This window comes from Jaculus jaculus, chromosome 8, assembly GCF_020740685.1.
Source record: "Jaculus jaculus isolate mJacJac1 chromosome 8, mJacJac1.mat.Y.cur, whole genome shotgun sequence".
Classification (NCBI taxonomy): domain Eukaryota; kingdom Metazoa; phylum Chordata; class Mammalia; order Rodentia; family Dipodidae; genus Jaculus; species Jaculus jaculus.
In genome coordinates, this window is record NC_059109.1 from 110,139,563 (window position 1) to 110,163,326 (window position 23,764).

The following is a 23,764-nucleotide window of genomic DNA, read 5'->3' on the forward strand; positions in this document are numbered from 1 at the left end:
TATTAATCCTCTATCAGATGTATAGCTGGCAAAGATTTTTTCCCATTCTGTAGGTTGCCTCTTTGCTTTATTCACAGTGTCCTTTGCCATACAAAATCTTTGTAATTTCATGAGGTGCCAGTGGTTAATCTGTGGTTTTATTGCCTGAGCAATTGGGGTTATATTCAGGAAGTCTTTGCCAAGACCAATATGTTGAAGGGTTTCCCCTACTTTTTCCTCTAACCGTTTCATACTTTCAGGTCTGATGTTAAGGTCTTTAATCCATTTGGACTTGATTCTTGGGAATGGAGAGAGAGAAGAATCTATTTTCATCCTTCTACAGATAAATATCCAGTTTTATCAGCACCATTTGTTGAACAGGTTGTCTTTTCTCCAATGAGTATTTTTGGCATTTTTATCAAATATTTGGTGGCTATAGTTATTCGGACTTACATCCGGGTCCTCTATTCTGTTCCATTGACCTACATGTCTGCTTTTGTGCCAATACTATGCTATTTTTGTTACTATGGCTCTGTATTACAGGTTAAAATCAGGTATGTTGATACCACCAGCCTTATTTTTGTTGCTCAGTATTATTTTAGATATTCGAGGTTTTTGTGATTCCAAATGAATTTTTGGTTTGTTTTTTCTATTTCTGTGAAGAATGCCATTGGAATTTTGATGGGGATTGCATTAAATGTATAGGTTGCTTTTGGTAAGATTGCCATTTTCACAATATTGATTCTTCTGATCCAGGAAAAAGGGATGTTTTTCCATTTCCTAGTGTCTTCTGCAATTTCTTGCTTGAGTGTTTTAAAGTTTTCATTGTTCATAGGGTTTTTGAGGTTCTCATTGGTCTTTATTAATTGAGCCAATTCCTCTTCTTTGTTTTCAAGGCTTGATATTCTGTCTCCTACTTGGTTCATTCTATTAGTGAGACTGTCCATGGAGCTTTTTATTTTTCGTTTATGTTTGGTTTTTCTTCACAATTTCTCTTTACTGAATTCCATTTTCATATTCTAGCTAGGCTTCCTCCTTTAATCTAGCAGCTTATTGAGTCCTGTTTGGATTTCAGAATTTTATTCATCTGTTTATCTGTGTCTTCCTTGAGTCCTTTGTAGATATTTGCAATCAGTCTTTTGAGCTCTTTGTCTGGATTTCCCTCCAGACAGCTCTCATGAGTGTCCTCTGCCCTGGGCTTGGTATTTCTTGGAGAGGGGAGCATATTAGTATTGTGTGTGTTATGCTGAAATTACCCAAATGGAGACAGTGTACTGGTTGGGTTTTTCTGGCACACTTGTGTTGAGTACTTGGATGGGTATTTGGTGTTTTTTGTTGTTCACTGTTCTTTGTTCTGCTTTCTGGTACTTGAGGGTTGGTTTTGGAATACTTGGTACTGATTCTTAGGCAAGATAGATAAAGTAGTCTCCAATTCAGTTTCCATAGAGATCAAATATACCCTTAGGGCTCTGCCCAAACAAACATTGTTAGTGAACCCTTTGTATATGTGTGTGAAGGAGAAGGTTGCTGAAAGGGAACTGGGTGCTGAAACACAACGTAGGACCTAGCCCCGGTGTCTTCACATGAAAGTGTGGTGGAGGATTCTTGAGAAGGTTCTGAGTGCTATAATCGAATGCTGGATCACATTCCTAGGTCACCTTACATGATGAGTCAATTAGGTCCAGATCACAATGGCTGGGTGTGTAAGGTGCATAAGATTCTCACTTGATCTGGCCCTGTGTGTTCCACCTTGTCACAATGGTCGGTGTATGGGATTGTGCAGCCCTAGGTAGAGGGATGAAGAGGTGGAAGGTAGATTGGAGAGAATTCACATTCTTCAGAAATCTTTCTGATCTCAGTATCCTAATGGTGGAGGGGAGGGTGCACTTTGGGGCAGGGGTCAGGTGGAGAGAATTCATCCCTCATAAACCTGTCTGTCATTCTCCAAACCACCTTTTACTTCCTTTTTAAAATAGAATCAATACAATCCATTTACTTAATTCTATGCCAGCCTAAATCCCGAGTCATCTAATACATCACCTGATTTTTATCAAATGAGATTTTAAATAAATATCAGCTTTATCATGACTCCTAAATCATTATTCATGCTGCCAGTGACATGGGCCACACATTTCAGGAAACCTTCATTTATCCCAAATGCTTTACTTTTCAGCTGGAGAAAATGAAGCCTCACAGATGAAAATGAACTCTCAGAAACATCACTCACAATGTAACCCTACATTCCTCATCCCAGTTTGAATAACTCCTGGCCTTTACTAAGGCCTGTGAGGCCTGCCAAGGAGAGGCTCTGCCTGTTCCTCGGAGTTCAGTTTCTTTTACTCATTTTCTCATTGACTCTGCTCCAGCTGCACTTGACTTCAGGCTGTTTTGAGGATACCTGGCACTTTCCTGTTTTGGGGCTTGGCTCTTGCTGTTCTCTCTGCGTGGAAGATTCTAGATATCCAGATGGCTGAAGTTCTCAGTACATTCAGAATCTACGTAATGTCACTTCCTCATAGATTCCTTCCTTGATTCCCTTGCTCAAAATAGTTAAACACACACACACACACACACACACACACACACACACACACACACACACAGTATATCTTATTATTTTCCATCTCTCCTACCCTGCTTTATTTTTCTTTATAACATTCATCTGCTGTTTGGGATTTGTTATCTCTCTACCTGATTTGAATGGCGAGACTTTTCTTTTCTTACGTTCAGACATATTTGTGCAACTCAAGTCTTTCCCCCTGTAGCACATAAGGGAAGTCATTTGCAACCTTAGGATGAAGGGAGCCCTCATCACTCCCAGGAAGTCCAACCCTTTTCTGGATGGCTTCAGTCACCATTGGTCTTCCCAACCAGTTTACACGGGGCCCCTTGCGTTCTCCATGTTTCTGCCCTCTGGGCCTAAACAGAACATGCCTTTCAAAAGCTTGAAGATGGCCATTGCAACTCCTCAGCTTTTCTGGCTAGATTCCTCCTTCCATCATGACAAATATAACCCTCTAGGATAGCAAGATTGTGTGTTGTGTGGTGAAATCTAAGTTCAGACCTGTGTAACCCTAAGCAAATCCCATCTGCAGGGCAGGATCATGTGAAGAGCCCAGAGGAGCATGTGTGTACATGCAGTGCTTAGCATAGGTACTGACAGGTGGGAAAGTTCAGTTTCTGGTATCTTTGCCTACTTTTTTCCTAGAGTGGGTCCTTCCCAGATCTTAAGGACGATGCATACTTCCTGTGCCTCATCAGGCTTTCACTGCTGCTGCCTGCCTATAGGAAGAAAAGGGGAGAGCAATAGATTGGATCTATTAAAAGGTATATAAAGGACCATGAGACAAAATGGAGGCCCCTTCCCACTCACCCAAAAGACAATCCCATGGCCCCACAGATAGCCTTCACAGAGGAGCCAGATGGTGCTTCCCCTGCACTGGAAAACTTACAGGAAATATTGTGCTGTATTTGAGGGGCTGGAGTCCAAGAAAAAAGCTGTAAAAAGCCAAAATTAAAGATTTGGAATCGGAACTGGAGATTAAAACAGACTGTTAAAAAGAGCAGGACTTGGGCTGGAGAGATGGCTTGGTGGTTAAGTGCTTGCCTGTGAAGCCTAAGGATCCCGGTTCCAGGTTTGATTCCCCAGGACCCACGTTAGCTAGATGCACAAGGGGACGCACGCATCTGGAGTTCGTTTGCAGTGGCTGGAGGCCCTGGCATGCCCATCCTCTCTCTCTCTCTCTCTCACTCTTTCTCTCTCTGTTGCTCTCAAATAAATAAAAATAAACAAAAAAAATTTTTAAAGCAGCAGGACTTGGCACGATGTACTTGGGCCTCAGTGAGTAATCAGTAGCTTTCTGATTGGCTAAGAGATCCCCTCAGTGTAACGGAACCTATATCTGGAATTGAGAACAGATCAGAATCCTATGGAGACAAAGGTTATGCTCTCCTGTGTCAAGCTCTCACTAGACTTTGGCTAAAAGAGGGGTTATATCATCAAATTCTCCCTAAATTAATAATGCTTATCCCATTTAAACTATGCTGACTTCACTCTCCGTCGGAGAATCTGTTCTTTTTTCAGAAGGTGGTGAGACCCGAGGAGATAAACCACCCCTCACACTTCAGTCAAGCCCCAGCTGAACCCACAGAGGAAGATGGGGAGATGAGCAAGAGTGCTGCTTTCCTGCTGAACCTGATAATCAGCACCAGGGTGAAGGAGACAGACCCTGAGGATACTCAACACCTACCAAAGCAGAGATCCAGAGACTCCTAAGAGCTTATCACTGAAGTAGACTTAAAATGCACCCATCACGGCTCAGGGAATTTTGTGGAAGAGGGGGCAGAACGATTGTAAGACCCTCAGGTTGAGACATTATGCCCAGAGGCATTCCCTCCCCCCCCCAAAATAAGTGACTGCTGCTCCCACAATGCATAAACCACAACCCCATGGGAAATACCTGCAACCTCACTGAGGATTGTCCCTAGTGGAATGGGGGAAGGGACAAGGGAAAAGGAGGTACCAACACATTATGTATACATATGCAGCATCTTGTTAATAATAATATCTTTTTAAAAAGCAGGACTGGGGCTTGAGAGATGGCTTAGCGGTTAAGCGCTTGCCTGTGAAGCGCAAGGACCCCCGTTCGAGGCTCGATTCCCCAGGACCCACGTTAGCCAGATGCACAAGGGGGCGCACGCGTCTGGAATTCGTCTGCAGTGGCTGGAGGCCCTGGCGCGCCCATTCTCTCTCTCTCTCTCTCTCTCTCTCTGCCTCTTTCTCTGTCTGTTGCTCTCAAATAAATAAGTAAAAATAAACCAAAAAATTTTTTGAAAAAAAGCAGGATTGTTTTGAGGAGGACCACCCAGCTCATTTCTGTCCTGCTCACTATGTGGCCCTATGGGATTCTCTTCACATAATTGAGAAATGCCCAGCCCAAGATCTAAGGGGATCCCTGTCACACAGGTGCTCTTCACACATGTTTTCAACACACATGTTCTGCATGCTCTACACGTACAAAGATGAGAGCCTGTCTGGACGTTTAGACACTCATGGAACTGGGAGGATGAATTAGAAAAGACTTGGTTTGAATAAATCATGGTAAACATGGGACAGAAATAGGCAGAGAGGGATGGGGAGATGGCCCAGTCAGTGAAGTGCTTGCCATGCAAGCCTGAGGACCCGAGTTCACATCCAGCACGTTCAAATAAAAGCTAGATATAGTGACATCTGTAACCCCAATGCTGAGAGGTGGAGACAAGAGGGTTCCTGGGACTTGTTGAAGAGCCAAATTGGAGAGGTCTGGGTTCAGTAAGAGATCTTGTCTCAAAAACAAAAAGATAGTGTGCAGAGCAATTCAGAAGACATCAAATCGTGTGGCCTCTGTGTACACACGAGCAGGCACAGCACACCCACATGAGCATGCATGAACCTGAGCATGCACACACAGCATACATGCATGCACATATAGGAAGGGAAGGAGGGAGGGAATAAAAGAAGGAAGGAAGGAAAAAAGAAATGAAGGGAGGAAAAAACATGCAGAGAGGCTGCGAGAATAGAGGGTGTTGCAGTCAGGTTCGCATTGCTGGTAAAAATCACCCAACCAAGAGCAGCTTGTGGGAAAAAGAGGTTTATTTTGGCTTACAGGCTCGAGGGGAAGCTCCATGATGGCAGGGGAAAACGATGGCATGAGCAGAGGGTGGGCATCACCCCCTGGCCAACATAAGGTAGAAAAGAGCAACAGAAGAATGTGCCAAACACTGGCTTGGGGAAAATGGCTATAATACCCATAAGCCCGCCCCCAGCAATACACTCCTTCCAGGAGACATTAATTCCCAAATCTCCATCCACTGGGAACCTAGCATTCAGAACACCTAAGTTTATAGGGGACACCTGAATCAAACCACCACAGAGGGAGTGGATGAAGTGCTCATGGAGAGGGGAGAGAGAGGATTGCTTGGGGACTGGATTTGCTCATCGACAAAACCCACAGGCTTGGGTAGCACACGTGTGTGCTCCACTAACACCGTCTCTTTCAGAGAGGGTTCTAGAGCTGACCTTAATCACTGGGTGCTCATCTTTCAGCACTGACCTGCAGAAGGCCGCTTGGGGTGGTGTAAGCCTTGACCTTTGTTTTATTGCGCGTGACTTGGCCCTACCCAAGTCATTAAAACCTGAGTGCAGACTCAGCTTCCCCAGCACATTCAGCATGCCACCAAATCGCTCCACAGCCTGCCTAGGTCACATTAAGCTTGTGTTCCTGGTCTTAGCTGTCTTGGTGGTCCTGGTGCAGACGTCCCCAAGTCACCATACTGTGGTGAGAAGGGGAAATGGCATAAGAAGTGATAGCCTACCCATAGGACTGCTAGGAAAGTGCACATGCATAGGAATAGGAACAGTCCACAGGGATGGCTGAGGTCTGACAAGAAGCTTTAAAGCTATGTCTCTGGGGCTAGGGCCGTAGCCCGGTGGTAGAGTGCTGTGTAAAGGGTGTGAGTTTGGTCTCTGCGCTGGGAAGAAGAAGGGAGGAGGTGAGGGGGAGAGACAGAGTTACGGGATTCCCCCAGGCGGCCTGTCCCCTATGGTCATGATGCTGTCTCTCACTGAGGAACCTGGAGAAATAGCTGCAGGACCAGGTACCTATACATAGTCCCTTCCGCAGGCGGTAGTTGTACCTTCATCCCACAGCCTCATCCCACAGCTCTCTCATGTCCAGCCCCTCCATGGGTGCCCTGCTCTGCAGGAACCAGTGTCTCTAGCTCAATGCTGCACTGCTGGCTTGGAAGGCTCCCTTGAAGCGAGCACAGGAGGCGCCTTGCTCTTGTCTTACCACACGTGCTGGTGAATCTGTAGAGCGACGGTGGGTGTCTACCAGCACAGGAAAGTAGGGTCAGCGTATGGAGCTGCCAGGGCTGAGGATTCTGGGGTTTCAGATCGAACGTGGTCTAAGCTCTTTAGTTACAGCAGGACTCACTGTGGGCTGGAGAATAGCTTATGAAAGGAGATGCTTCCCCCCGGGCTTCTTGAGGGCTCCAGTGTTTATTTTTTTTTAATTTGTATGCGTGTGTGTGTGTTCATGTGTGAGCAGGTACATGCGTGCCACAGCATGAGTGTGGAGGTCAGAGCACAACCTTTGGGTTCACGTTTACCTGTCCACTTCCTCTGAGGCAGGGTTTCCCACTCTGGATTCTCCTCTGCTGTTCTTGGCTGAGCTCACCAAGAGCTTCAGGGAAATTCCCTGGCCTTCCCCCACTCCCCTCCCCCATCTTACTCAGCATCTGTTTGCTGGAATTACAGAGGACATCCCAGGCTTCTGGCTTTTTAGGAAGGGCCCTGGGATGGCACTGGGGTATTTCCGCAGGAGCAGAGATGACTTTATCCACTGAGCCATCTTTCCAGGCTACATCTGTGGTGCATCATGCCCTGTTGGTACACTGCTGCTGGAGACCACATCCTGTGTTGGATCAGTCTGGCAAGCTGAAAGTCTTTCCAATTAATCCTTCAGCTGTTCAAGAAGAGGAAGAGGAGGAGCAAGAGGAAGAGGAGGGTTAATCTACCTAAAACTCTGGAGGGCAATCAGGACATGGGGTGGGGGCTGCAGTTGTGAGGGGGGGTGTAATGGGGAAATGTGGGGTTCTAAGGTGCTTCCTAGAACCCCAAGCCCTGAGTTTGTATCTGCCAACTAACCAAAGAATTGGCAATTCCAGACTCAAGAAAATGATTTTTTAAAATAACACATTTTATTCAGATACAACAAAAATGTGAGGGCAGGAGAAAACTGAGGGCTGAGGAGGAGAAGGTAAAGTGAGGAGAAGGGAGCCCAGGAGCCCATGAAAATGGACATTGGTCTTAGATTTTAAAAAGAAAGAAAGAATGAATGAAAGAATGAAAAGAAAAGGCTTTTAAAAAACATGCACTTTGCCAAGCATGGTGATGCACACCTTTAATCCCAGCACTCAGAAGGCAGATGTAGGAGGATTGACATGAGTTCGAGGCCACCCTGAGACTACATAGTGAATTCCAGGTTAGTCTGCGCTAGAGTGAGACCCTACCTCAAATAAAAAATAAATAAATAAATAAAAAATAAAAAAAAAAGACAGTAATAAAAAGTAGAAAGTTGGGGCTGGAGAAGATAAGGCTTAGTGGTTAAGCACTTGCCTATGAAGCCTAAGGACCCATGTTTGACTCCCCAGTACCAACCTAAGACTGATGCACAGGATGATGCATGCATCTGGAGTTCATTTGCAGTGGCTAGAGGCCACTACATAGTTTTTCAAGGTAGGGTCTCACTCTAGCTCAGGCTGATCTGGACTTACTATGTATTCTCAGGGTGGCCTTGAACTCACAGTGATCCCCCTACCTTGGGAATCCTGAAAACTAGGATTAAAGGCATGTACCACCATACCTGTTTTTTTTTTTTCTTTTTTCTTGTTCTTTTGGTTTGTCAAGGTAGGGTCTCACTCTAGCCCAAGCTGACCTGGAATTCACTATATAGTCTCAGGGTGGCCTCAAACTCACAGCGATCCTCCTACCTCTGCCTCCGAAGTGCTAGGATTAAAGGCGTGCGCCACCATGCATGGCTAGAATGTTTTTTAAAAAGTAAAAGGTGGGGCTGGAGAGATGGCTTAGCGGTTAGGGCATTTGCTTACAAAGCCAATGACCTAGTTTCCACTCCCCAGGACCCACATAAACCAGATGCACAAGGGGGCACACACATCTGGAGTTCTTTTGCTGTGGCTGGAGGCCCTGGAACACCCATTCTCTCTCTACCTGCCTATTTCTGTATCTCTCTTTTTAATAAATAAATAAGTAAATGTATTTAAAAATACATATTTTTAAAAAAGTAAAATGTCTCTTCTCACCTGGGCTGCCTGCTGCGGTGGGAGAGAGATCAAGGAGGACCCAAGAGTGTTGTGCACCCCCCCTTCCCCCATGGGTCAGAGAAGATATACTTAGAATTCCTGTGCCAGGACACCTGGACACACCTACCCCAGGCATCCCAGTCAATTGGCCTGGGTTTAGAGGACAGATCCACCCATACTTGGGCAGGGTGCTCAAAAGCGATCTGATTGGATGAGAAGGGCAAGCCCTCAATCCCGCTACAGAAGCAGATGGGGAGAGGCTAGCTCGGATGGGTGTGGGGGGAGTTGACTAAGATTTCTTTCCTTTGCCTACCCAGATCTGCCTCTTCTGGAACCCTCCACAGGGGGACAATTGAGAGAGATAATGAGCATTGGCTCAAGGAATTTGGAATAGAAAAGTAAGAGTCAATATGATTTTTTTTAAATTTTTCAGTTGAGAAATGGGAATTGTCTTCTAGGAGAAGATTTTGGAAGAAGACAAGAGAGAATTTGTCATTCTAAACAATATAGCAATGTTTCCTACTTGGACCCAAGTGCTTGGGTCTGCCGTGTTTTAAATAGACCTCAGTAGTGCTGAGGAACAGATAATGAATTGGAGGAGGGCAAAGGATTATTACCCCACGCAGGGTGACAGCCTGCAGGCCAGCGCTCCAAATCCATCACCCAGTGTTGAGTCCTGCTCTGGGCATCCTCTGTGACAAGTACCTTGCCCGGTGCCTGGCACTCAACAGGTACTCAGCAAGCTGCTGTGGAATGAGTATGGAATGGGGGGGGGGGAATGCATAATTGAAGTCATGGGAGAATAGAGTTAGTGACCCCGTGAAAACTGGCAACAATGGCAACATTCTGAGCGTGGGGTCAAAGTCAGAGCTGGTTGGAGGAGGGAGAGACATCCTCCTGTCTACCACATGGCGCCACCAGCAGCAGGAGCTCCACATCCACGAATCTGTGGCATTTCCAAGAGAGCTAGCAGGGGTCAAGTTCGATGTTCTCTGTAACCAGTATTATTGCTAGCTTCCTCCTTCATGCATTTCATCTGTTTATTTTGCTAGATGGGTGGCTCAGAACATGTGGCTATGGGTTGGGAAAAATGCAGAAAGGTGTGCTTAGAAAATGAGAAGAGGAAAGAAAGCTGTGGGGGTAAATACCAACGCTGCATCAAAAAGAAGAAAAAGTCTATCCCATCACTCACACCACAAATTAAGGTGAGCATTTGTGTCTCCTGGAGACAACTGGCTTCAGAATTTTAATAGCTGTTAGCTGGGGATTACACTGCTCATGGGTCGATATTGGTGTTCCATGGGGCTCAATAGCAATTATTTTTTAGAAGGCCTGGGAAGCAGAGGAGTGGTAGGACTTTTGCCTAAGCAAGAGCAAGCAATGGTTTGGATCCCCAGCACTGAAGGAAAAAACATTTAAATCCAGCTTTTGGCTCATCTCCTTAGATGTCTAGCATTCGTTATCCTTCTAGGTTGGACTAGGCAATGTGACCAATAATATCAGTTCTCATGGCAAGACATCTTTATGGGATCTAGACCTTGTATTTCTGAGCCTATGACCAGCTAGCTGTCAGAAGGACCCTGAGTAGAGAATCTTCCAGCCCATTGTAACTTGCACCTTGGCCACAGATGTTTATGCATTGTCTCATCCTAGGGAGTGGAAATGGGCCAATAGACCCTCTGGACTCTAGGTGAGTGTTTAACTCTAGGCTCTGCTTTCATGGAATGTTTTCCTTACCTCAAATCCCCAAGTCCTAATCACACTGGGCTATCTGAAGATGGGCATGGCCTTTGACCAGGAAGGGAGCACTCCTGCCCCAACCAAATGGGAGGCAAAAAAAAGTGAAACCAAACAAATAGCTGAACATATACCAAAATTCTATTATGAGCTAGGAACTAACCTTGTGTCCCTTTGCCTGAAGGGGATATTAGATTCCAGAGTTTTAAGGGGACTTGCCTCTTATGTCTCAGGTAGCTAACTCAGGAGCAGGACTTTGGGGCTCCAAGGGGTAGGTTCAGACATTGCTTCCTCCACATTGGATAAGAAGAGTTACACTTTACTCTTCCTATCCAGAGCCCACCCTAGTGAGGACTGTGTGGGGAAGGAGAGCTTTATCACCCTCTTATGGTTAAAAAGAAGTAACAAGGGGCTGGAGGGATAGCTTAGCAGTTAAGGCGCTTGCCTGCAAAGCCAAAGGACACAGATTTGATTCCCCAGGACCCACATTAGCCAGATGCACAAGGAGGCACACACATCTCGAGTTCATTTGCAGTGGCTGGAGGCCCTGGCATGCCCATTCTCTCTCTTTCCCTTTCTCTGTCAAATAAATAAATAAATAAAATTAAATATTTAAAAAAGTAACGAACCAGGTATTAACTGTTACCAGGCCCAAGTGGAGGTTTCCTGGGCTGCGCTGAAGGGCGGAGGGGCTTCCACTGCGCAGACTGTCTCAGTTCGGAGGCCAGCGACAGGCAGGTCTGCAGTGGGGACTCATCCCTTGCCTCTGCGCAGTTCCGAGCGGCGGGCAGCGTGAGCGCAGACGCAGCTCGCGGAGACAGCGGCTGCTCAGCGCTCCGACCGCTTCTCGTGCGCGGTCCGCTCTCTGCTCCCTCCCCCACCGAGCGCCCGGGCGGCGTCCGTGAACCCGAGGACGTCCTTGCATGTGCGGAGAGCGGAGAAGAGGCCGCGTCTTCGATCACCGGGTGATTCCAGTCACTATTTCAGGTTCAGTGCATGTTACCCCAGCGATGGCAGGAAATTCTGAGAAGCCATATGTCCCAGTGTCAAGAGTTTGTAGATTTTTGGCTTGAGAAGTTCTGCCCCCACACAAAAGCAGTAGGCTTAGGGAGTGATTGTCTTGTCCACAGCCCAGTTGGGATTGGAAAGTGGAGTAGGTTGTCAACATACCAAAAAAAAAAAAAAAAAAAAATACTCAGAGGTACCATGTGACACAGTAGCTTTATGGAAGCTCGACAGGGACTGGTAACCTTGCCAGAGAGTCAGTGGCAGCATGATGGACGGGTGACACTGGGCAGGACAGAGTGAGCGTTATGGGCTGGTGCATGCAAGCGCTGACTATCAGCTGGCCTGGTTTCACTGCAGATCCAGCATGCAAGGAACACAGCACACGTTCACTCAGTTTTCACTGCCATACTGGGAAATTACTTTTTTAAAAAATAAATAACATTTACTGAGGTATAGATCCACCTCCATTATCCCTCCTTACTTGGTTTTTTTGTTTGTTTGTTTGGGTTTTTTTTGGAACATAAAGGAATGTTTTAGACACACAGCACTGGATATCTTACTTTTGCCAGGAACACGCACTTGTGGAAACATGCTCCCAGCCCCATGGTCCCACAGAAGTGAGGAGGGTGCAGAGGAAGTTCAGATGTGCTAATAGGACGTGGCTGAGTCCCACCTCACCACTCTGGCCTCTGTTTGATCATCACCCAAATGGTAGCATTGGGCTGGACTCTTAGTAGTTTCATGTGCCTTTCAACCTTTAAGACCTTCAGTTTTCAAATTATGGTGAACACCCCTCTATCTCTGCCATATTAAGAAGTAAAGGGAGGGGCCATAGAGGTGGCTTAATGGTTAAGGCGCTTGCCTGCAAAGCCAAAGGACCCAGGTTCGATTTCTCAGTACCCAACTAAGACAGATGCGTAAGGTGGCACATGCGTCAGGAGTTCGTTTGCAGTGGCTGGAGGCCATGGCACTCCCATTCTCTCTTTCTTTATCTTTAAAATAAATAAATAAATATTTAAAAAAAAAACAATGTAAAAAAGAAGTAAAGGGAGGAGAGAGAGAGCGAGGGCATGGGAAAGCAGCCCTCAGTCTATGTATGCACATCACAACCCTAACCTGCAAAGAACCTTCTTGTTCTTCAGTGCCCACCCACCATGCAGCTCAAATCCGTGACCTTCCATGTCTGCCCCAGGGCACCTGCTCGCCATCCCTGCCTCCACTATTCTAGTTCAGCCATTGCCCTCCCTTACCCAGTCACCCTCTACCCAAAACTTACACACTGATACCCAAACCCAGAGTTCCCCAGGGAGTGCATTTGGAGATGTGATCTTTCAAGAGGTAACTGAGGTGAAATGGGATCATTAGTGTGGACTCTAACCACATGACTGATGTTCATGTCAGAGAGATTTTGCAAAAAACTTGTCACCCACAGCTAAAGAGTCATATAAATGCTCAAAAAGATGATGACCATTTGCAAGCCAAGGACAGACGCTCAGGTAGGCAGCACTTCTGATATTCTGATCTGGACTTTGAATCTCTAGGATTGTGAGAAAATAAATTTTTCTTACTTATTTCACCAAGTCTGTGGTACTTGGTTGTCGGGAGCCATAGAGCAAAAGCCTCTCCATTTTGCCTGGGCCTGCTCATAAACTGACTCATTACTCAGAAAGCTGGTCCATCCAGCTTTCTGTTAGGTACTTCTGGAACTGGTCAGCAGACTACTTACAGAATCTTATCTTTTGCAAAAAGCCAGTTTATGGTCAGGATGTGAAACCTGGTGCAGTCAGGATGTTAAGCCAGTTGGGCAAGATTAGATGAACACCTAATTACATCCCCTCTAGGTTTCCTGACAAGTCCTTGCCCTGGCCATGTCCCCTTCCCCCTACAACCCCATATAAACCTATGTGTAAGAATAAACTCTCGAGGCCGTGACAAATGTCTAGCATGGTCTCCTTCTTGTGTCTGTTTGCCTACTTTCATTCAGGTTGATTTTCACCTCGCTTCTTTGTTCAATTCCCCGCTGGCCGGGGCAAATGGCGCCCGAATGTGAGGCTGAGGTACGAAGAAAGACCTGAACGTCGCTCAAGTGGACGGCCGTCCCAGCCATTAGACCGCCACCCCACCGGAGGGGTGAGTGAAGGTCTGCATAGAGGTCACTACAGGCAATTCCCCTGTAGAACAGACCCGCACCGTGATCGACACAGAAAAGCCCACCTGCGAAACTGATCCATTTGAGGTAAGCGATGAATTTTAGGCAATTAAAGTAAGGACTATTGAGTCATTTTTTTCAAGGCACAAGAACTGCGGGACTTCCTTTTACACTTCTCTTCCTCCTTTTACTTTCGGTTGGTGCCATCGTGTGGAATTGCAACATAGCGACAGGGCAACTGAAGCCTCTTGACCAGGGCTACCCTCTGGCTTTGGCTGAAGGCCCCTAGCTCCCTGTGCGAATCCCGACAGCCCATTCAGGAATTGGCAAAGACCTATCTAGCCTCTCTTCCTATCAACAAAACTGGGTACGCAGCAGCCAGTAAATGCTCTTAGAGTGGCTGCCAGCTCTTAACATTGCGGTTAGGCTCACGGTAGGCCCACCGGGAAACCCCCCGTGCCGGTTCCCTGACCGGGAATGTTGCCCTCTGGTCTTGCCGTTTCTCCTCTTTCCTTTTCTATCATGGGACAGAACCTAAGTAAGCATAACTTGTTGAAAGGCTTAAAACTTCCCTAAAGGCATAAGGAACACAGGTTAAAGAAAAAAAAAATTTAACAAAGAGTAAAAAGGAGCTAATTGCCATAGTAAGATATTTTAAAAACACAAGGAATTGAGATTGCTTCAAGTTCTTTTTAATTTTATCAGGAGATTTGTTCTTTTTATGTGTGTGTATATGTGTTTATGTGTGCTCATTGTGCTTGCTAGTCGTGTCATGTTTGTGACTGTTTGTAACTAAAGAGATGAGATGGACGCAGGTGACATTCCTTTCTCTTCTAGAGAACGATTTCAAGGAAATCAAAGACCTAAGCATAGAAATTAAAAAGGAAAAGTTAAATGTCTTTTAAGGAGTGAATTTTCCAGATTATTTGTTCTAGGTCAAGTTCACCTTACATACAGGATCATTAAAAACAACAAAACTTCCTCTAAAGAGGTAACTTATGGACTTCCGGTTAAGATGGCGGCGTAGGTACCACGCCAAAGCAGCCTAGGGGGGAAAAAGACCATAAAAACTCAGCAAAATACACACTTTTACTAAAAAGTGAGGTGTATAGGAAATTGAAGCGGCAGCAGGGAAGTAGAAGAGTTATAAGGCATCCAGAGCCCGCACAGGCGGGAAAAGCGGCTCCGACAGCTTGCCCAACCGCCGCGGCCGCGGCGCAGCAGAAAGCCGCCAGACTCAGCTCGAGCTGCAGGAAAAGCCAGGTACGGGAGCTTCCCCTCACACCACGCTCTCCGCAACTCGGGAAACGTGAGGGGAGAGCGGCAGCGAGCAGCAGAGGAGCAGACCGCGAGGTAGAAGAACGCTTGGAGCAGCGAGAGAACCAGAGCAGCTGCAGCTCCCTCCCCTCCCCCACCGCCTGAGCCCAGCTCCAGCGAACAGAGCAGCGGCCTGGGACCCGGCCACGTCAACTTGGCCTGACAACGGGACCCAAGCAGGAGCAGAGTTGAGCAGCAACATCAGCAGCACCGGCACCGGTAACAGCGACCCCAGCAGCAGCAGACCCAGGAGTGGCAGCAGCGGTAGACTTGGCGGCAGCAGCTTCAGGGGGAGCAGCGGCAGTGGACACAGCAGCAGCAGCTTCAGCAGTGGCAGCTACAGCAGCAGCAGAGGCAGCAGCAGCGGCTCAGTTTGCCCCATAGGAAAAGCAAGTGCCCAGCTCCAGAAATCAGAACAGCAGCCCGACGACCCAGACAGCAACTTGACTGAGACCAAAATCACCCAAGGTAACTGGGATTGCACCACGGAAGGGTCTCACTTGGTCACAAGCTGACTTGGATCCCTCATCAGACCAGAAATCTAAACCTCTTTGTTGATAGAGGATCTGGTCATTATAATAACTACTCTTGCATACATACTCGGGGCTGTTTTTGATTGAATGTGTACAGTGTTTAGTTAAATTTTAGAATCTACCCGTATTTTATTCCACTCAGCCTGCTTGAATACTCCTATAGCAGGGAAACTCAACCCCTAAGAACATCTTTGTAGATACTCAGAGAGTCTTAAGAGCCACACCTAACACCTTAAGGTCCTCCCCTGAAAATATATTACACCAAATCAATTGATACAGCTAATAATACACAGCTAGCTAGAAAATCCAAGCATTAACTTAATCCAAGATGCAAAAATATATACATTATAACACAAGAAACACTAAAAAGCAAGATGATATAAATACACCTAAAGATATTAATGCATCAGAAATGACCTCCAGTGAGAACGAGTTAGAGGAAATGCCTGAAAAAGATTTCAAAAGAATGATTGTAAATATGGTCAAAGAAGGTCAGAGAACAAATCAAAGGAGTCAAAGAGGAACTTAAAGAGGAAATAAAAGGAATCAAAGAAGATGCAGGACACGAATTTCATGAAATAAAGAAGGCAATTCAAGACATAAATAGGGAAATAGAAATAATAAAGAAAAACCAGTCAGAATTACTAGCAATGAAGAACACAGTTAATGAAATAAAAAACTCTGTAGAAAATCTCACCAGTAGGATGGCTGAGGGAGAGGACAGAATATCTAAGCTAGAAGACCAGGTGGCAGACCTAATGCAGTCCAACAAAGAGAAAGACAAACTTATAGAAAAGTATGAGTGGGAATTTCAAGATATTCGGGACACTATGAAAAGATCCAATATAAGAATTCAGGGCATAGTAGAAGGAGAAGAACTCCACTCCAGTGGCATAGTAGGCATCTTCAACAAAATCATAGAGGAAAATTTCCCCCAAATTGGGAAAGAGGTGCCAATACAGATACAGGAAGCCTTTAGAACCCCAGCCAGACAAAACCCAGAAAGAACCTCTCCTCGCCATATTATAATCAAACTTCCAAACACACACACCAAAGAAAAAATATTGAAAGCAGATAGAGAGAAAAATCAAGTTACCTACAAAAGCAAGCCCATCAGGATTACAGCAGATTATTCAACACAAACTTTTAAAGCCAGAAGGGCTTGGAGTGATATATTCCAAGTTCTGAAAGATAACAACTGTCAACAAAGGTTACATTATCCTGCAAAGTTATCCATTCAAATAGATGGAGATATAAAGACATTCCATGACAAAAGCAGGTTAAAGGAGTATTTGAAGACAAAACCAGCTCTACAGAAAATACTTGAGAGAATCCTCCATGCTGAACAAAAGGAAAAGCACACATATAAGGAACCTAGAAAAAACAAGCTATACTCAAATACCAGTTAACAGAAGAGACCACAGATAGAACCAGAAACACACACACACACACACAAATGGCAAACATAAATACACACCTTTCAATAATATCTCTTAATATCAACGGTCTCAATGCCCCAACGAAAAGACATAGATTTGCAGACTGGGTTAAAAAGCAGGATCCTACAATTTGTTGTCTCCAAGAAACTCACCTTTCTACAAAGGATAGACATTATCTTAGGGTGAAAGGTTGGAAGACGGTGTTTCAAGCAAATGGGCCTAGAAAACAAGCAGGGGTTGCTATCCTAATATCAGACAGGGTAGACTTTAGTCCGACGTTAGTCAAGAAAGATAAGGAAGGTCACTTTATATTGATTAAGGCCACACTCCAACAGGAGGACATTACAATCCTAAACATATATGCACCTAACATGGGGGCTCCCAAATTCGTCAAACAAACACTATTAGAACGAAGGTCACAGATACCACCAAACACAGTGGTGGTGGGTGACTTTAACACCCCACTCTCATCAATTGACAGGTCATCCAGGGAAAGAATAAACAGAGAGACATCTGGACAAAATGAGGTCATAGAAGGAATGGACCTAACAGATATATACAGGACATTTCATCCAAAGGCTGCAGAATATACATTCTTTTCAGCAGCACATGGAACATTCTCTAAAATAGACCATATATTAGGACACAAAGCAAATCTTAACAAATTTAGGAAAATTGAAATAGTCCCTTGCATTCTATCTGACCACAATGGAATTAAACTACAAATCAGTAGCAAGAAAGGCTATAGAGCATACACAAAATCATGGAAACTAAACAATACACTACTAAATGATGAATGGGTCAATGAAGAAATCAAAAAGGAAATCAAAAAATTTATAGAGTCAAATGATAATGAGAACACAACATACCAAAATCTCTGGGACACAATGAAGGCAGTTCTAAGAGGTAAATTTATAGCCTTAAGTGCCTATATTAAGAAATTAGAAAGGTCGCAAGTAAACGACCTAATGCTTCGCCTTAAAGCCTTGGAAAAAGAAGAACAAGGCAAACCAAAAATCAGTAGGCGGGAAGAAATAATAAAGATTAGGGCAGAAATTAATAAAATAGAAACAAAAAGAACAATCCAAAGAATTAATGAAACAAAGAGTTGGTTCTTTGAAAGGATAAACAAGATTGATAAACCCTTAGCAAATCTGACCAAAAGAAAGAGAGAAGAGACACAAATTAATAAAATCAGAGATGAACAAGGTAACATCACAACAGATTCCAGAGAAATTCAAAAAAATCATAGGGACATACTATAAAAGCATATACTCCACAAAGTATGAAAATCTGAAAGAAATGGATGATTTCCTTGATCTATATGACCTACCTAAATTAAATCAAAATGAGATTAATCACTTAAATAGACCTATAACAAACATGGAGATCCGAACAGTTATCAAAAATCTCCCAACTAAAAAAAGCCCAGGCCCGGATGGATTCACTGCTGAATTTTACCAGACCTTCAGGGAAGGACTAACGCCATTTCTTCTTAAGCTTTTCCATAAAATAGAAAAGGAAAGAATCCTACCAAATTCCTTCTATGAAGCCAGCATCACCATGATACCAAAACCAGGCAAAGATAGAAAAAAAAAGAAAATTACAGACCAATCTCCCTCATGAACATAGATGCAAAAATTCTCAACAAAATATTGGCAAACAGAATACAAGAGTATATCAAAAAGATCATTCACCCTGACCAAGTAGGCTTTATCCCAGAGATGCAGGGTTGGTTTAACATACGCAAATCTATAAATGTAATACATTACATAAACGGGTTGAAGGACAAAAATCACATGATCATCTCATTAGACGCAGAGAAAGCATTTGACAAAATCCAACATCCCTTCATGATAAAAGTCCTACAGAGACTGGGAATAGAAGGAACATATCTCAATATAATAAAGGCTATTTATGACAAGTCTACAGCCAACATATTCCTAAATGGGGAAAAACTGGAAGCTTTTCCACTAAAAACAGGAACAAGACAAGGGTGTCCACTGTCCCCACTTTTATTTAATATAGTTTTGGAAGTCTTAGCCATAGCAATAAGGCAAGAGACACACATAAAAGGGATACAAATTGGAAAGGAAGAAATCAAGTTATCATTATTTGCAGATGACATGATTCTATACATAAAGGACCCTAAAGACTCTACTAGCAAGCTGTTAGAGCTCATCAAAACCTACAGCCATGTAGCAGGATACAAAATAAATACACAGAAATCAGTAGCCTTCATATATGCTAACAACAAACACACAGAGGATGAAATCAGAGAATCACTCCCATTCACAATTGCATCAAAAAAAATAAAATACCTTGGAATAAACCTAACCAAAGAAGTAAAGAATCTATACAATGAGAACTTTAAAACACTCAAGCGAGAAATTGCAGAAGACACTAGAAAGTGGAGAAACATCCCTTGTTCCTGGCTTGGAAGAATCAATATCGTGAAAATGGCAATCTTACCAAAAGCAATCTACACATTTAATGCAATCCCTATCAAAATTCCAAAGGCATTCTTCATGGAAATAGAAAAAACAATCCAAAAATTCATTTGGAATCACAAAAAACCTCGAATATCTAAAATAATACTGAGCAACAAAAAAGAGGCTGTTGGTATCACCATACCTGATTTTAACCTATACTACAGAGCCATAGTAACAAAAACAGCATGGTACTGGCACAAAAACAGACATGTAGATCAGTGGAACAGAATAGAGGACCCAGATGTAAGCCCAAGTAGCTATAGCCACCTGATATTCGATAAAAATGCCAAAAATACTCATTGGAGAAGAGACAGCCTCTTCAGCAAATGGTGTTTTGAAAACTGGATATATATCTGCAGAAGGATGAAAATAGATTCTTCTCTCTCGCCATGCACAAGAATTAAGTCCAAATGGATTAAAGACCTTAACATCAGACCGGAAACTTTGAAACTGCTAGAGGAAAAAGTAGGGGAAACCCTTCAACATATTGGTCTTGGCAAAGACTTTCTGAATACAACCCCAATTGCTCAGGCAATAAAACCACAGATTAACCACTGGGACCTAATGAAATTACAAAGATTTTGCACCGCAAAGGACACATTGAAAAAAGCAAAGAGGCAACCTACAGAATGGGAAAAAATCTTCGCCAGCTATATATCTGATAGAGGATTAATATCTAGGATATACAAAGGACTCAAAAAGTTAAATAATAAGGAATCAAACAAGCCAATCAAAAAATGGGCTATGTAGCTAAATAGAGAGTTCTCAAAGGAAGAAATACGAATGGCATATAAGCATCTAAAAAAGTGTTCTACGTCACTAGTCATCAGGGAAATGCAGATTAAAACTACACTGAGATTCCATCTCACTCCTGTCAGAATGGCCACCATCATGAAAACAAATGATCATAAATGCTGGCAGGGATGTGGAAAAAAAGGAACCCTTCTGCACTGCTGGTGGGAATGCAATCTGGTCCAGCCATTGTGAAAAACAGTGTGGAGGTTCCTAAAACAGCTAGAGATTGATCTACCATATGACCCAGCTATAGCACTCCTAGGCATATATCCAAAGGACTCATCTCATTTCCTTAGAAGTACATGCTCAACCATATTTATTGCTGCTCCATTTATAATAGCTGGGAAATGGAACCAGCCAAATGTCCCTCAACTGATGAGTGGATAATGAAGATGTGGCACATTTATACAATGGAGTTCTACTCAGCGGTAAAGAAAAATGAAGTTATGAAATTTGCAGAAAAATGGATGGACCTGGAAATGATTATACTAAGTGAGGTAACCCAGGCCCAGAAAGCCAAGTGCCACATGTTCTCTCTCATATGTGGATCCTAGCTACAGATGACTGGGCTTCTGCGTGAGAATGAAAATACTTAGTATCAGAGGCCAGTAAGTTAAAAAGGAGACATAAAGTGTAGAGAAAGGAAGGGAGGAGGGTACTTAATAGTTTGATATTGTATATATGTAATTACAATGATTGTAATGGGGAGGTAATATGATGGAGAATGGAATTTCAAATGGGAAAGTGTGGGGGTGGGGAGGGAGGGAATTACCATGGGATATGTTTTATAATCATGGAAAATGTTAATAAAAATAAAAAAAGAGGTAACTTATAATTTGTCAGATATTTTTTAAAAAGCTTGTAATGTCCTCTTACTTAAAAGGAGGAGGTAACTGACCTGACTTCTAGGTCAGCCTGCCTCAAGATAACAACAATATTTGCCTTAATTTAGTGTCTTATTGATATTAATGTCATAAAATTTTGTTAGACTACTCACTTGTTAGTGAGTAATAGGATTAATTTGGTGTAATTTTTTAATAGACTTATAAGAAAGATAATCGCTTCTCGGCCTTTTGGCTAAGATCACATGTAGTATCTATTCTTATCAGTTTAATATCTGATATGTCTTCTATCTGAGGACAGTATATTAAATGGATTTTTGGAGCTTGGAGTTGGAATAGGAGCTTACTCCGTCCACTCCACACATCCACCTGGTATTGCAGTACTTCCAGGAATGGTGCACTCCCTCGGGGGAGTAAAAGAGAGAGAGAGAGAGAGAGAGAGAGAGAGAGAGAGAGAGAGAGAGAGAGAGGGAAGACAATTAATGATGGGGTGAGATGAATTGTCTGAAGGAACTGGAAAAAGATTTTTCAATATTGGGACATAGAATGCTCATTAAAAATGCTTTTTGAGTGGTACTGAGAATGTTAAAGTATGTGGATACAGATGTGCGTATGTAGGAAAGAATTTTCAGGCTAAACCTAAATTCCATGCCTAAAGTTAGAGATTCTTCAGCTGTTTACAGACTCTTAAGAATACTCTAAAAGTTTTATATAGGGAGATAGTCTTAATCTAAATTCACCTTACATTAGACACAGGTGATGCCTATGTTAGGTGGGTCACAAAGTCATAGGTACAGATGTAATTGGAGGTTTAACCAGGTTAAACATAGATAAGAGTCTATCACCTTGTGTTTTGCAAATGGGTCAATTTGCTATGTAAAAACAAACAACTTCAGAATAGAAAAGAAATGTCAGGATGCTTATCTCTCTGCTCTGTAATTTCATTTTGCTCTTGCTTTCCAACATATGCTACTTAATTCATGGAAGGCTGGACTCTAAAAAAAAAAAAAAAAAAAAAAAAACAGGTGGAACCCCCTTTATCTCAAGCCCCATGCAAGTTTAAGCCATGTGTCCCCCAGACTCTGACTAGAGACAAAAATGGCCAGTTGTCTCTTGACAAGGAAAAAGGAATACAGCATATAACTGGTTCTCTTTAGTTCATCTCTTATGAACACCTAAAGTCACATTTGTTAGATAAAGTCTCTCACTAGACAAAATGTTAAATAGATAAACTGAGTCTTATGATAAGGCCTCTCTCATTAACAGGTTATTGATGCTAATTTGTTATGATTTAAGGGTTATAAAACTGGCTTTAAGACTCAGTAAAGTAAATTAGGTTCCTCTTTTCATCAAGGTTTTAACTATTCTAAAGATAAAGGCTCACATAGAAATGGTTAATTTCCAAAGGTGAAGTACTCATACCTAAAGACATTGTGACTTTACAGATAGCTTCTGTCTTATTTATGCTAATTTTATTAAATGGTCATAACTAAGTTTAATCACTTAGGTTTAAGTGATTTAATTTCAGTAATAATAACTTTCATCTTCCTGGGATTTGTTAGGTGTTATGAGCATGTAAGGACCAGCATATGGTCCAGGGCCAGTTTAGGATAAACAAGTTTGTTGTGAGAGTAAAAAGTGCAAAGTCAAAGCTTGTAAGCAAAACTAAGACTAAGCTGTGTGCGGTGACATAGTAGAGATTAGCAGATGTGTGTGTGTGTGGAACTCTAGATAAGTAGTGGAAGGTATAAAAACCCCAGCTGCTCAGCAACCGTTGGCTCAGTCTTCCCGACACTATGACTGACTGAAAGGTTACTCAGCAGTCCGGACCGAGACCTCCACGAGACGCATCACCGATCCGAATTCATCTGCCCGACACGCTGTCCGAATGATCAAGACTCGGCTTGAAACACCGCGAACCGAGAAAACACCGCGAACCGAGAGAAAATGTCACAGCACGGACCCCGTGTTGCCAGGTTGTAAAGCGTCAGAAACGTCGCAACTCAAGTCTCGCGTTATCAGGTCGTATACATGTTAGACTCGTTAGAAATATTCTTGTGTTAGTAGTGATGAATATAATTTGGTTATATATTATATTAGCTATAATATTAGTTGTGATAGTTTGGACTTGCTTGTGTGTGACTTTCATCCCAGTAAACTCCTTTGCAAGTATACCAGTGTCTGAGTATCATTGACCTTCGTGGGCGGAATCCTCTCAACCAATCATCTTTGAGAGTGCTCTCGACAGTTAGGATAGCTTACTTAAACTTTATCAAATTTAAGTCATGGGTAAAACATAAAATTTATGTTTATAAAAATTTCTGTGGTACATAAAAATCAATAGCTATCAAGTTTAAGCTAAAATCATTGGTTGTCAAATAATGTTTTTTCTTTCAAAAAAAATTTTATCAAGGGTTATATTAATATTTAGCTAGCTATTTTGGCTCAGGAAAAACCAAATTCTACTCTATTGTATGTAAAGTAACTGTCTCAATTTTTGCATCTTAAGTTCAGTGCTTATAACAAAATTAACTCTTAAGACATATTCCCTACTTTAGGGCACAGCCTCATGCTCAAACAATGGTTCTCTTCTAATATATATATATATAAA

At 43.2% G+C, this 23,764-nt stretch overlaps 1 non-coding gene across 1 annotated transcript; it reads left to right on the forward strand.

Annotated features, from left to right (window-relative positions):
- The first annotated feature begins 21,368 nt into the window (after window positions 1–21,368).
- Window positions 21,369–21,559, forward strand: LOC123463284. Its single transcript, XR_006638864.1, has one exon. It is a non-coding gene; the product is annotated as a U2 spliceosomal RNA (small nuclear RNA).
- Window positions 21,560–23,764: the final 2,205 nt, after the last annotated feature.